Source organism: Acomys minous (genome assembly GCF_964271855.1).
Source record: "Acomys minous genome assembly, chromosome: 1".
NCBI lineage: Eukaryota > Metazoa > Chordata > Mammalia > Rodentia > Muridae > Acomys > Acomys minous.
The window spans coordinates 122,258,052-122,274,152 of record NC_140483.1 but is presented as its reverse complement, the minus strand read 5'-3'; positions in this window follow the sequence as shown (position 1 = coordinate 122,274,152).

Here is a 16,101-nt window from a genome sequence, read left to right as displayed (position 1 = left end):
TAGGGAGAAACTTAATATAGTAGTTATTAGACCCAAAGAACCACTATAATACGGCATCTGTAGAACGTTAGGATGAGTCCAACAAGCATCTTCTGTGGTGAATTTTAACGGCAGTTGTTGATAGGCCATCCTCCTCATTCAGGAGTAGGCGGTAGACTGAGTACTGGATACGTCTCTATTCATGAGGTCAATGTTGGCTTTCAGCTTACTATCTAGACTGTATGACAGAAATGGGAAACACAACAAAGATTTCTGGGTCCTAAATTGTACAAATTAAAAGATAATTTTTTCCTTAGGCATGTGTGTTGTTAGTGGAGTACACAAGAAAAACACATCTACAGTGCACTTAGAGCTCTTTAGTCAGACTGAAGCCTCTTCCTAGGTTGTGTGACATTTTGTCTGATTACATTATGATAAATTTTGTCCTTCTCGTCTCTATTCATTGTGTAGGACTTTCAATCAGTCATCAAGCAGAAAAAAAAAACCTTTCCTTGACAACCTGGATAACATCATCCTGACTCTGGGTTCCGACTCGCATTGGTATCTGTTAGCCTTTAGGATTATACCAAGAGGCCTGTGCCAACTCTTGGCAGACTTTATTATATCATTTTCCTCTGCTCAAACACGTCAGCTTCGTGAGACCCTCAACAACATCCTGCTGTCTCACTTGGCAGAGTCTTTCATCAGGAGTAAGGACATTAAAGGAAGAAAATGACAAAAAATAAAAAAAAAATGAAACATGTGTTTTAAAAAATTTGAATAAGATATTTTAGTAAGTCAATTTCGTGTCACCATCTTGAAAATTCACAGCAGTCAGCAATGTAAACATACACTTGACAAACACCAGCAGCTTGCAGACTGCAAAGTTCATCTACTCATTTAGGAAGGCAGATGTTCCATTTAATACTCTTCATGTTATAGATTGGGATTATTTTTTTTCTTTCTCTCTCTTTCCACCCTCCCACCCCTCTTTTGAAAGGAGGAGGAGAAAATTCCCTGACATGCTACTAATATCATCTCACACTGTGGGCCAGATGGTGAAAAATGCAAGGGCTGCAGCTCGGTTTATGGACTATGTTGCGCAGGAAGGAATTTTTCTTTCAGAATGACTTGCAGCTTGATCATTTGTTTCTGAAATCTAAACATGAGTCAATGAGTAAAGTAGTACCAGCCGAACTTCAAAAAGTTCCTGTAAATAAGTGCTTTAAAATGCCGTGCATCTGGAGAGTGAGTCCTACCCACCCCGCCCTCCCACTTCTACACAAACAGACAGTTGGGAGGTCATTTTACATACTATGGTCCTGTCCCTTTTGTGGACAGAGACTTTTGGAATGCAGTCTCTTTTGCTCTTTATATTGTTTGTTTTATTTGCATTTATATGAGCAGCTTTAAAGCTCTATCCAATTTCTTGTGACTTTGTCCTTAATAAATTTAGAAGACAAACTATTATTACACACACACCCTTATTAAACATTGGCATTATTTGAAGAGACCTCAGAAACCACGCTGCATCAGAGCCTCATACGTATGGGAACCCTGGAGTAAGAAAAACATTGGTAACACGTGCTCCTCTGAAAGACTTGGAAATAAATAAAATGGAAACCAGTCCTTGTCCTGGTAGGTGTGGTCTGCCAGTCTCTTCAAATGCTGTACTTGTCTAAAAGGCTTTTAAATGAAGCCAGGACCCCTCTGAGCTTAATGATAAACTAGAGTCTAGCTGTATCCCTGCTCCAAGCACTAATTATGCACATCCATAAATGTTCTTATCACCTGTAGAATAGGTAATGAATAACAACATGTCAGACAACCACTATAGTTTTCAAAATTCAAGGTTTGATATGCTAATTAGGCATGTGAATGTATATTCACACATGTGTATGTGCGTGAGTATCTGCGTGTGTGTGACCTTGAAGCACAAAGACACAAATCCCTTTATTTAGGAAGACATTTATTTATTGGGTCACAGTACTGACTGCATTCACCTAGGAGGGCACCAAGTGTGCACTCTTTGTGGGGCACACCAGTGTTTCATACTCACAGCCACCTAAAGTAATTGTCCTTTAAAAAAAATAATGAAACCGTTCTTATCTTTTTTATGACCTGGATAATATTTCCAAACATTTTGTCAGCCTTTCCACATCCTGACTCTTATCACAGAACATTCTACCTTGTGCTGTTTAATATCCTCCATTTTCTCCACTCTAAGGAAAACTTCAGGTTTTCAGGCTTGATGCTCACACACTCTAAATTGCTGAATCAGAAATGAGAAGAGGGAGGAGAAGAGGGATGTGGTGGGAGGGAGGGTAGGAGGGATGTGGTGGGAGGGAGGGTAGGAGGGATGTGGTGGGAGGGAGGGTAGGAGGGATGTGGTGGGAGGGAGGGTAGGAGGGATGTGGTGGGAGGGAGGGTAGGAGGGATGTGGTGGGAGGGAGGGTAGGAGGGATGTGGTGGGAGGGAGGGTAGGAGGGATGTGGTGGGAGGGAGGGTAGGAGGGATGTGGTGGGAGGGAGGGTAGGAGGGATGTGGTGGGAGGGAGGGTAGGAGGGATGTGGTGGGAGGGAGGGTAGGAGGGATGTGGTGGGAGGGAGGGTAGGAGGGATGTGGTGGGAGGGAGGGTAGGAGGGATGTGGTGGGAGGAGGGTAGGAGGGATGTGGTGGGAGGGAGGGTAGGAGGGATGTGGTGGGAGGGAGGGTAGGAGGGATGTGGTGGGAGGGAGGGTAGGAGGGATGTGGTGGGAGGGAGGGTAGGAGGGATGTGGTGGGAGGGAGGGTAGGAGGGATGTGGTGGGAGGGAGGGTAGGAGGGATGTGGTGGGAGGGAGGGTAGGAGGGATGTGGTGGGAGGAGGGTAGGAGGGATGTGGTGGGAGGGAGGGTAGGAGGGATGTGGTGGGAGGGAGGGTAGGAGGGATGTGGTGGGAGGAGGGTAGGAGGGATGTGGTGGGAGGGAGGGTAGGAGGGATGTGGTGGGAGGAGGGTAGGAGGGATGTGGTGGGAGGGAGGGTAGGAGGGATGTGGTGGGAGGGAGGGTAGGAGGGATGTGGTGGGAGGGAGGGTAGGAGGGATGTGGTGGGAGGAGGGTAGGAGGGATGTGGTGGGAGGAGGGTAGGAGGGATGTGGTGGGAGGGAGGGTAGGAGTGTAGGAGGAGGGGTGGGTATCAGAGAAAAAATAGAATGTAATTAGCAGTTAAAGATTTTGACTAAGACACTGTGCATTTGAAAGAGACTAGAGGAGGAACCAGGGCAGTATTTGTTAGAGAAATGGGCAAGAAGTTCTCACAGGAGAGAGCTTAAGGAAGCAGCATGGAAATTCATGCTGAGAGGATGGGAGGCTGGTCTTAAGCAGGTTCTGGTTTTGAAGGGGGTTGAATGTGATTATTTTAAACAGGTGTGGATACTGGGACAGTGTGCTTTGTTGTTGGTAGTTTTTCTGGTGTTTTTTTGTTTGTTTGGTTGGTTGGTTGGTTGGTTTTTTTTTTTTTTCTGATTCCTCTATTCCAGCAACAACTCCACGATGTCAATGGGCCATAAAGAATCCACAAACATAATAATCCACTTGTTCTCCTTTCTCCTTTGCTTTCATCATCATCGTCATCAACACCACCACCACCACATTGCTGATTAGAAAGAGACAATGCATAAGTGCCAAGACACAACAAAATCTTTTATGATTGCAAAGTGTTATGTGGATTTTGATGTGAATTTTTGTATGAAGAACATGCCATTTGAAATACCTGTCTACCCTAAGCTCACCTTTCCTTACTGATAAGCATGCAGAGGAATGATGTCAAGATTGTCAGGCATCAGGACAGTCTCCATAGTTGAGTGGAGAGTGGAGAGTGGGGACTGATTTTCATACAAACCCTATATTCATACAAACTCCATGTACCATATTTGACCATGCCCCCTTAATGAGGAGACCTGGTAGCACTCAGAGGAAGGAGAGCAGGCTACCAAGAAGAGCCTTGATACCCTATGAGTATATATAGGGAGAGGAGGACCCCCCAGTCACAGTCATAGGGGAGGGATGTAGGGGCTAAGTGGGAGGGAGGGAGGAATGGGAGGATACAGGGGATGGGATAACAATTGAGATGTAATATGAATGAATTAATAAAAAATCTATTTAAAAAAGATTGTCAGGCATAGCATTTAGGAGAGGAGGGTCTTCTATGCCCAGATAAAACCTCTTTGGGAATGCAACTGGCTGCTTTAAGGTCTGGAGCCTAAGAACTTTTTAGAGCAACCATCTTTAGAGGCTTGCCTGTTTTAGGAAACCTGATTGCGATATGTGAGAACCAGTCACCAAAGACAGAAGAGGCCAAAGAAAGAGGCAGATACAAGGTTATACAAATTACAACCCACTGTAAACTGACAGAGGCAAATCTGGATTGTAGGATCACAACATAGGCTGGGGCTGCTTCTCAAGGTGGAAGCATTACACGCTAGGATAAACAAAATTAGGCGGTGGCAAACCAGGATGTATCTGGCTTTTCTCAAAGACTATTAGACTATTCAAATATCAGGTAAGAAACGCCCAGGTGTTAGTGGGCTGCAGAAATACTCGCTGAGTATCCTAGTGGCTTTCTTCATGGTCATATTTTTAAACAATATTATGTATCTACTATTATTACTAAGTATAGTGTATTGGTGTGTTCACATGGATATGTGCATGATATGCATTATGAAAATAGACATAGATGTGTTCACAGAATACCTGTGGAGGTCAGAAGACAGCATGTAGGAGTTGGTTCTCTCTTTCTGTTGTGTAGATCTCCGGGATCAAACTGAAGTTGCCAGCCTTGGCAACAGGGGACTTTATTCACTAAGCCATCTGGCCCACTCATTAATGACTTTCTTTTTTTATTATTTTATTAATTTATTCTTATTATATCTCAATGGTTATCCCATCCCTTGTATCCTCCCATTCCTCCCTCCCTCCCTCCCATTTTCCCCTTACTCCCCTCCCCTATGACTGTGGCTGAGGGGGATTTCCTCCCACTTTATATGCTCATAGGGTATCAAGTCTCTTCTTGGTAGCTTGCTATCCTTCTCTGAGTGCCACCAGGCCTCCCCCTCCAGGGGACATGGTCAAATGTGAGGCAACAGATACTCAGCTATTGAAAAGAAGGAATTCCCGAAATTTGTGGACAAATGGATTGAATTAGAAATGATCATAATGAGTGAGTTAACCCAGAAGCAGAAAGACTCAAATGGTATATACTCACTTATATCTGCATACTAGCCCAAGGGGCATGTCCCATGAAAGCCTTCACTTACCAGGAAACTGGGACAGAGGGGAGGACATTCTAGTGGGACTCTAGATGAGAGAAGCATGGGAGAAAAGCAAAGTAGAAGGATCCAAAGGGTCTTAGAAACCTACAAGTAGAACATTGTGATAGGCAGATTTGGGCCAAGGAGTCCCGCTCAAACTATGGCACCAGCCAAGGACAATACAGGCGGTAAACTTCAAACCCCTACCCAGATCTAGCCAATGGACAGGACATTCTCCACAGTTGAGTGGAGAGTGGGGTATGACTTTCACCCGTACTCTGGTGCCTCATATTTAATGACTTTCTTAATCCTATGTGGTTTAGCATGGATGCCATGGTAACCTGGTAGGCAGGGTCTGCCCTATACTGACCTATACTAAGACTTCTACTAGCTCACAAAACAAAACGTAAAAAACAAGACAAAAACAAAAGGAAACTAAGAACAATATAACAAATTTATATTTAAAGGGAGTACATGATGTTGGGACGGAAAACAGTGGAAAGACAGAGGAGAAACTAGAGAGGAAGGAGGGGGCTAATTTTATCAAAGCATAATTCATGCATAGTTAAATATAAAAAAATATTCTTAAATTCCATGTTTGTTTGGTTTAGAGGACCATATTTCTACACTTTTATGCCAAAATCTAATCATATGAACATAGTGGTTGGTGGTAATGTGATTAAAGAAAAATGTATGTTAGCTATTTGTTTACAAATGGCCTGCATCCTTTGATTCCCCACCACATGTATGTATGTACATACATATATATGAGGCCTAGAACACATGCACATATATGTATGTACATATATATGTATATATGTATATATGTATATGTGTGCACGTTTATATATGTATGAGGCCTAGAAACCACTGATTCAGAACTCTGCAGCTATAATTACTAACAAGCCGTATAGAAACAAAGAATTCCAATTCTATTTGTGTATCTTGCAGCCAGCATCAAAATCCTAATCAGCAAATTAAATTCATAGAGATGCCCAAAGATGACGGTGGTGTTGGTAAGAGACAATAGCGCATTAGCTCACCAGAAGAAAACTGCTATTGGTTCACGGAAGCATGCTAAAGAGTAGCCGTGGGTTTAGCTATAAAGCATTAACTAGACTATAAGATACCAAAGGCATCTTACAAAAGATCTCAAACACTTAAAATACAGCCCCACCTCGAGAAGTGTGGTGGTGTTCTGTTACCTTTGCTTAATGAAAGCTCAATAACGGAAAATACTTCAAAGTAGGGAGTGCTCAGACGCATAGGAAAAGATGCAATTATTTCACTAACTTTTTTACTGTCAAAAAGATTTTAAAACATAAAAGGAAATTCAGGCAGTGATTTGAGCACTTAGGTAAAACACACACACACACACACACACACACACACACACACACACACACACACACACACACACCAAAACAAAATAAAAAACAAAAACTCCTGCACCTCTGCTTTGCTTCTGTGACAGCACATTTTTCTCCTTCGGGAATCAACATTAAAATGGTGTGGAAGTTCCTTTATCTTTGTTCATCACATCATCGCTTTCCTCTTGAGAACTAACCCCCTTTTCTGAAATTAGGCTGCATCATCCCAGGTATGCATCAATGCAGGCTATTTTAAAAATAAATGCATCTATAAATAATACATGGCATAATTTTTGCATGCTTTAAAAATTAACTAAGTAATACCACTTTTGTTATCCCTCGTCAACCTGTTCCTTAGGCACTATTTTAGTATCTATTACTGTTAAAATAAAATAGTTAATTTATTTTAACCTTTATAGATTATTTGATAGTAAATTTATCTTATCTATACCATGTTTTGCTGGATTACCTCCAAAGGGTTGTTTAAATTTAATTTCTAGAAAGTGACACATGATTGGAGTTTATACACCCTACATTAACATTTATTGTTGACCAACTTAAAATTTTCATAAGTCTAATAATTATAAGGTTTTTCTTTGTGGTATCTTTGTAGAAGAGCGGTGACTGTGCTGCTCCCTACTGTCCTTGCTTTATTTTCATCAACAAGATAACAGAAAATGTCTACAATACTAATTATGAAATAAAACAGTTATCACATCTCTCAACAGTCACTGGATTTTAACAGCTTTCAGATATACATCAAAGAGTTTACTTGGGTTCTTTGCTAACCTGTTTCGTTTTTTGTTGAGGTTGTTTGAGAAAAGGAGACCTTCATTATGTAGAAACCACAGGTCAGAGATAAAAACTGATGCCTGTCATTCAAGTGTAAGAAAAACACAAACATCTTTCCATATTATTTATTTAGGAAATAACTGATCAGATATTTGAGAGGCTAATGAGACATTTTCATATTTTAATAAATATAGTAATTTTAGTGATGATTGCTATATTTCTATATTTATAGAAGAAAATAATTCAGAAAAATAAAACTGTACTCCTGCCATATGCTCATTTTTTACTAATATAAAAATCCAATTATCACAGAACCACTCTTTGAAATTAAGAGGTACTGTCTATAAATAAGGAATAGGAATGCCACTTATTTCTTAACATTCTAAAGGCAAATATATCTACCTATTATCCTTTTCAATAACCTGACACAATGACAATGGAATAGAAGGTTGTCACAGCATAATAATACCTGGCTGAGAAATTATACTGAGGTGAAGCAGAAGCATTTATCAAAAATAACTGTCGGAATGAAGGAGAAACTGTTATTTTTTTTTTCAGGTGAGAGACATTGATCCTGTGATAATGTTCTATTAAAATAACTTTATTTTTGTTACACCAATTGACTGATTCTGACATAATTGTTCTTAAAAATAGAATTTGATTTGCTTTGGTCCAATTCCTTTCTTGGAATATATTTACCAGTTGGTTCCTTCCTTTAACACTATGCAATACATCGTCAAAACCTTAAATACGGTGAGAGCACAACACCTCTTTGTACTTCTAACTCAGCCTGCACTCCTCGAGTCTGAATTCTAATTCCAGTCTATACAAGGAAGACTTGGACAGATGGCATTTTTTCCATTTGGGCACCAACCTGCATGCTTCCTTTACTTTTGAAAACCTACTCCAATTTCCCATTGAGTGACCTATTCAAAGGAACTAGAGAATTCCATGATACTATTTATGGTTGGGTCTCTTGGGTTTGGAAAAAATACAATGCTGTTTCACTTTTACTTCTATTGTATTATGCAGATGAAAAAGTAACACTTAGATATGAGACTTAGGGACCACCTCACATTGGCCAGTGTAAGCCTCCGTAATTTGTGTTTTCTACAAATTAGTAGTTAGCAGATTTTTTTTACATGAAAGACTATATTTGTGTACAAGTAGATTTTATATAAAGGACTGTCTAACTAATAATTTTACAATTATAAAAATAATATGGAAGTTATTAAGTGTCGTATTTAGAAAACTGTGTTAAGGTTAGGACACATATTTATCTTTGTATTCCCACAGGGACTATTTTCCGGGGTCTGGATGTAATCTAATCTTAGCAAATATTAAATAAGTTCTAAAATGGATGCTCACAAATCATGAAAAAGAAGAACCTTTACATGATGCTTGAGCAAGCTACCTGAGACCCATAATGCCTCAGACACTTTTTAAAATGTGATTACTACACTAGGACAAAGAAGTGTACGGTACCTTCAGCTTCAGAATCTAGCCTGGAGTGCCTCTCAGTAAGAGATATATGTCAATAGGTCTTAGAGAATATTTAAATGCTCTTTGAAAATATCTTGTGGAAGCATCAATTTAATTACTGTCCTAGACAAGAACACTTCTATCTCTTCGAGAGAGTTTTATTTTCATTTTATTAGTGCAACATTCTGAATAGATAATTTATAATTGTATTTTTATCATCTTCTCTAAATTTTCATTTAGCAAAAGAATATCAGTGATCTTATCAGCGAGGCAAAAATAGATTTCATTTTAATTAATATAAAATACCATATCATGCCTCAGTCAGTTTTAACCTAGGTTTAATAGTTTACATAAACACATATGCACTTATCTACAAAATATGCAAAAGTGATTGTAGAATTGTAAGCCTAATCCTTCATTCCTTTTACACAGGGACATTTTTTATGCAAACTGTGCAAAGGGGGGGGGGGGATACAGTCACTTGGTCCCACAAAAATATTGTAAATATATATAAAGTGTCATTTACAGTGAGACATTTGTTGTATAGTTATTTCCTACTCTTTTCCTAACAGCTACCCAGTTGGTGCCCAATAAATATTCATTTATCATAATGATCACTTGACAAAGCCCCTGAACTTGCTCCAAGGAACGAGAGGCTAATGGCTATCTGCTACATGCGAGGTGTTCACCTGAAGGAGAAACTGATAAGCTAAGGCAGTGTGCATCGCTTACAGGTGATCACCAGCTGTCTGTGTCACATGACTTAGTTTTCTTCCTTTGACCGTTGCATATTTACATATCGAACCCCACACATTGCCCACCTCCTGCATAGAGTTTACACAAGCGCTGAAGATTGTGGACTACCCAAGGAAATCATTTTTCACTCGATTGAGTTCTTAATGGAAAAAGCTCTCTGAATGCCATCGTACAAATTAGAAGATCCCCTGCTTTCTAAATACTTCCAGTGAAACCAGCTTTGTATTTCTCCTTCAGGTCATTCAGGCTGAAATGCTCTTAAGTCTTAAGTCCAAAAGTCAGACTTTTAAAGGTAAAATGTCAGGTCCTTTTAGGCATCCACTGACCTTTTAAAACCAGCTTAGGGATTTGGAGCATTGCATGTGGATTTCCACATTTTATATCCCCATATTTAACAAATGATCAACTGTAACTCCCAAGAATACTATTTTTACAAGCTTGACATTTTGGGTTTGAGAGGTGGTTGTCTGACTCTTTTTACATAAATTTATTGGTGGGGGACTTCAGTAATTCTTTGGGCTTTTCCACCCACATTTATTAGAGGAAACTGTATATTTGAGTAGATGGGTGGCAGTAACTAACGCTTTACAGCTGTCACTAAAAGATGCAAAACTATAACTTTGTATCTCTTTAACTCAAGAGCCAATATAGTGAAAGGAGACACAATAAGCTTTGTTTCATAATGTTAATGGTGATCATTGCAATGCATGTCCCAGATCACCCATTTCTTGCAGCCTTACTTATCTATTTTGTGTTTTGGGGGGTTGTTGCTTATATGTACTTCATAGTATTTAATTATCGGGTTCATCTATTCTGGAACAATCTACTATTGTAACATTTTGATATTGGTTCTCAATCTGATTGACTGTTATTTGCCTGGAAAGAGTGAAAAAGAAACTACAGGACCCCAGTTAAAGTCCACCAGAAGCTCTGACACTGGATGCAGGATCAGTGGTTTCCAAGCTTTGCTATGCAGTTTCTGTGTGTGTGTGTCCAAAGCTTTGCACTGTCCCCTGAAATCCTAACAACAGTTTAAGAATACACATTCCCATAAATTATTATAAATACATTATGAAAGCAAGGAATGGGATATTTTATTTGCACCCTTTGTGCTTAGCTTCTAGCTCTTGGCATTCAGAAGGTCCTATAGATCTTTATATCTTTAAGACGTATTGAGAATTTTCTGTATAGGGCAGTGACAAGAATGCATTGGTCCTTGCCTTGAAGCACAGCATTCAGGAGAGGGTATGGACACACACACACACAAAGGGGGGCGGGGGGAGGGAGAGAGAGAGAGAGAGAGAAACAAGAAGAACACATACTGGCATCTCATCCACTTGGGCCAAGGCTTGTGGACTTCATATTTTCAGATACATGGAATGAAAGAGGAAAAATAAAACGAACATTGTCTCCCATCCCTCACTAACATACTTTTGTCTGTCATTTTGTTAACTCACTTTCATGAAGTAAAGCTAAATAGGAAATTCCAAATGGAAATGGACACAGAATCCTCACAGGAATTTCATTTCTTCTATTAAAAAGCATGGTAGTTGTGATCAGTAAGTTTTCTGTACAGCTCGGTGGCAAATGATCATTTCAGAGCAGGAATTGAATATCTATGAGGGGAGAAAGCTGACTACAACATCATTGGATGTTAGTGTGAATTGGATATATAAAAAATATTAGTGAAGAAAAACAAATTTAAGTATACATAGTTGTAAAGGACTATATACTTCCACTATAAATTGGCTATTGTAGTGCCAAAACAAAACAAAGCAAACAAAACAAGAAAATCATTTCTTTAACTCAACTCATCTGACTTTATGAAGAGCTGTGGTTTGGAGTTGGCTTCATGTCTCATTTTAAGTCCTATAGACTTTTTTTTTCCGATCTCAGGTTAACTAGACACATCCCTCAAAAAAAATCACAGTCTCACCTATTAATCATTCACTGTCCATTGAGTAAAATTCAAATGTTAGAGTATAAAAGCCAATACATTGATCTGTATCTGGAATAATAAATATGTGCTTTAAAATAACAGAGACAGACTTCTTTACGTTTCTAATCATTAAAACAGGAGTCTTCTAACATGAGTGATTTGAAGCCGGGAGTGGTGGCTTACACCTGTAATCACAGCACAGGAGAAGCTAAGGCGGGGGGTTCACCTCACCAGGAGTTCAAGGTCAGTTTGGCATGTACTGGAAATTTCAGGCAAGCCTCAGTCAGAGAGGGAGACTCTTTCAAATAAACTAACACAATAAGAAGATAAAAATAGAACAGCAGTGAATGACTTGAAGACTTGACTGTTTTCCTCACTAGCTCTACTGTCCTTCCCCAGCCTATATTCCTGTGGACTTCACTCTGCCCAGTTTATATAATTCTAGAAATAGCAAGCTTTCCAAGCGTTCATCTATTCTGATACCATTAAGACCCCTCAGGTTTAGACCTGTGGTCATGATTAGCCACACAATCTGACCATGTCTGTGAGCCCATGTAAGCCCTTCCTGTCCCCACCCCATACCATCACCTGTGTAACTGAAGAGTGACAGCCAGCACCTTGAAGACAGCCCTCTGGTCTTCAGATGCTTTGTCTGCCCAGTGTGAATACATTGAATATATTTTCTTCCTTTCCCCTGTCTCTGGTATTTGATTCTTAAAGAAGACTGTGGCCAAATTGTGTCTGCTGAGAGCTGGCCTTAACTAAATCAAAAGAAAAGGACAAATTAAAGAAATTCAGAATTATCCATGTACAGTAGTGTGGCTTGACACTGTGGCATTAGCAAACATGAAGGCAAAGAAGGATTTTGCTTTATTTTGTTGGAAAACAACTGAGCGTTCTTCAATTGGTTTCTGTATACTATTTTGAGATATAACCAAAAAGATCCTCTAATTCAACCTCAATTGTTTTGTGAGTAAAATATGGAGGCCAAAATATTGATAATCAAGAGAAGAAAGAAAATGTGATAACTCTAGACCACAGAACCAGAAGCAAAGCACAGGGGTCCCCAGTTTTCCCACTCAAGCGCCCAGTCTCAGAACCCTGAGGTTGACTCTGACATGATACGCATTTTCCTGGAAAGCCAGAAATACATACAAAAATCCACCTGTTTTCCGAGAGAAAATAAGCAGTCATTTAAAGGGAGCATAGGGATTGACATAGTTGCAGCATCTTCATTTCTAGCAACAGAAAAATGACAGCTCATACGCCTTAGAGGAGCCATTTCAGGTCTATCAGGCCCACACACTTTCTCGGCCACTCACTCACAGGTTACTGGCTTCTGGAGAATGCAGTCATCCCCTAGATGGTTTGCTCATTGGAGTTTCACAGAAGGCATCATCTCACCCTGGCCCCCAAAATGCATACACACTGATTAATCCCCTCATCAGTTTTACTTCCTTTTCAACATAGAGGCTCCTCTATTATTACTGGTTTTATTAGACTCTTCCTTAAATGTCAAGAAAGAAAAGCATATTATTAAAAGCATCAAAAATTTTTTAAAAGATATGTTGTGGCCTATCTATAACAGGAGGTGTGGATTTGTATGGTCTGTATTTTAGTATATATTGAAATTCAAAACCTTCCTAGATTCTAGTGTGCTCCTCCACATAATGAAGATGACGATCAGATCTGAAAAGATACCTTTCTAAAAGTTGGAGATGAACAAAGTTCTGGATGTGTTGGTTCCATCAAACAAGTGTAAACACATCACTCCAGGGTGATGTCACATGCAAGCATAGGCAGAGTAAGATGACTGTGATTAGGGAGAATGATAATCCAAATGGCATTAAAATGAGAGATGCTTTAACGTTTTCATCAGCTCTCCATCCTTCCATTTTGGGGGCCAGGACTTAGGGACACTATACACAAAACACAAAGGTTGCTACAATTGCTATCAAGAATTATCGGCATATGTTAAAGTAATCCATTCAAAAGAAGGATTCAAGAATCATTTGGGAACACGATTGATGGTTCCTACGCAGAAGAAGTAGCTAATAATGATCACCTTGCCCATTCCTTTGATATTTGGTGTGAGCTAATGGCATAGAGATGGTTTAGGACTCCCTAGGTAGTACTTCTCAAATGAGTAACCTCTCCTTCACAGACTGATTATCAGAAAATGAGAAGGCTAGTCATGAAATGTAATCCATGCCTTTTTGATAAGTAAGTGTCCTATCACAATAAAACAGTAAACATACCACCGCTTTTTTGTTTACATAAAATTAAATAGCCAGAATATTACCTATGTATAGTTAGTGGGGACTATGGACATAAATAATAAATTCCATATGCAAACTTTACAAAACCCAGAATGTATTGGGGCAACTGACAACCGGAGTTATTGTGCTATAATAGAATATCAACTCCACCCGTATTTGGGGTTAGACTGGAGAGAACCTAAACTCTGACACTTGTATTTGCCTGCTTTAGGCAGATGACATCGCTGTAGCTCAGTGCCCTCACTCATACACATCGTCCACACCTGATCTCCACTGAGGCTCCCCTGCCTCTCAGAAAGTCTTCTGGGAAGCCCTGTGTACTCATCACTGAGCCCTGACAATCAGCTTCCATCTCTCGGATTGTATAGATGAGGAACCAGAGCATCTCAAGTTAAAGTAACTGCTCTCAGGTAGGGAAGCTAGGAAACAGTAGAGATAACATTTGGACAAAGCGAACTACCTATGAACGACAGAGCCTGCCTCCTACCGAAAGACAGAGAAGGACGAGGTGAGAGCACAGCATAGCCTGGTACAAAGCAAGCAGGAGAAACACGGCGGAAGCTACCCATGTGGTCCTGGTTGCTGTTGGTTCTGGTGTTGCTATGACCAGGTTACTCACACTCTACTAAAAATTATAATGAAGAAGTTGCATGTCAATACAACTACTGTCACTTTGTAACCATTGAATACATTTTACAGTGATGCTCCTTCTTAATAATTTGGGTAAATTCAAACTAATTTACATTTCAAAGGCTCCTTAAAAGTTTTTTTTTTCTTCAAATCCAGGACAGCTTTCTCCTTGGGAGGCATTTTCTTCCCGTAAGCACTTTTGTTTAAAAAATTATTAAAGGATCTCCTCCGACTTAATTAAAAAATGATCAAGATACAGAAAACTGCAACAACAACAAAAATCCAAGCCTGAATATTTACCCAGAAAACCCAGAAGTATGTAATGGTTCTCTATTCCTTACTAGCTTTCAGAATGGCTGAGCATAAATAAAAATATTCAAGCTCTTTAAAAATTCTGACAGTTCAATGAAAAGGGGACTATGGTAAGCATACTGCCCCAGTCCACCTAGCAACCTATGACATCATTATCTGTCTGCCACTGCGAGTGGCCCTACCAAGATTATAAAAGAACAAACCTACCATGTCTGTCTGTCTGTCTGTCTGTCTGTCTGTCTGTCTGTCTGTCTCTCTCTCTCTCTCTCTCTCTCTCTCTCTCTCTCTTGCTCTCTTACCTGTCTCTATCTCTCTTCCTCTATCTCTCTCTAGGATGTCTCCTCTCTCCTTCCCCCATGCTCATATAATAAACTTCTCCTTATCATATTTGTTGTGTGGCACATATTTTATATTTTATATCTCATATTGCATATTTTAAAAATACCACCTCTCTAATTTCAACATTGGTCATTTTGTCCAAAATAAAAATGTTAATTTATAGCTTATTTTCTTAGTTTGGTAAGAAACAAAAGAGAATAGAAGAAAGAAAGAAAAACAATAGTATTTACTCCCACTTTCACCTAAAAGCTGAGTGAGTTTAGTCAGGACATCCTCCAGAAAAGCAATTTGTAATCTATAAAATATAGTAATTCTCCCTTCAAATATAGTAGCATGAATTTTAATTAAGTAATATTAGATAAATGCCATGAGATCCATGGATGAAAGATGTTTCGGGGAGCTGGTAATTATTTTTTTATTATTATGTCCATCCTGGAAGACCTCAGAGGGTTGATTTCTTCCTGCTAATAAATCCCTTTCTTTCAGAATTACTGTTGGTTCAGACCCGTGGTCACCACAGGGGAATGTTGGGCCAGCTGGGAGCACGGCTTGACTCTTCCATCTCCCTTTCTTTAGGCTTTACATCTCAGACAACACATTTCCTGCTGTTTCTGGTCAGTGGTTTAGAAGCAAGATTTAGGGATTTTCATTTACTTTCTCTCTTTAATTAATGCCTGAATTTACTTTTTATCAGTTTCCTTTAGGCAAAGAAATCACAGCATCAACACATATGAAAATATTTTTCAGGAATAGAAAATTCAACATTAATTCCAAGGTCCAGGCTAGTTAAGTGGGCGGAACTGTGAATGAATCAGAGCAAAGTGAAGAGCTGCACAATCTCGGGGTGCTGGGTGCTGAGCTGCCAGTGGTGAGAAGGCTGAGGGCCAGTGTCCTCTGCCCAGACCTTAAATCTCCCCAGAACAATGAGATTTC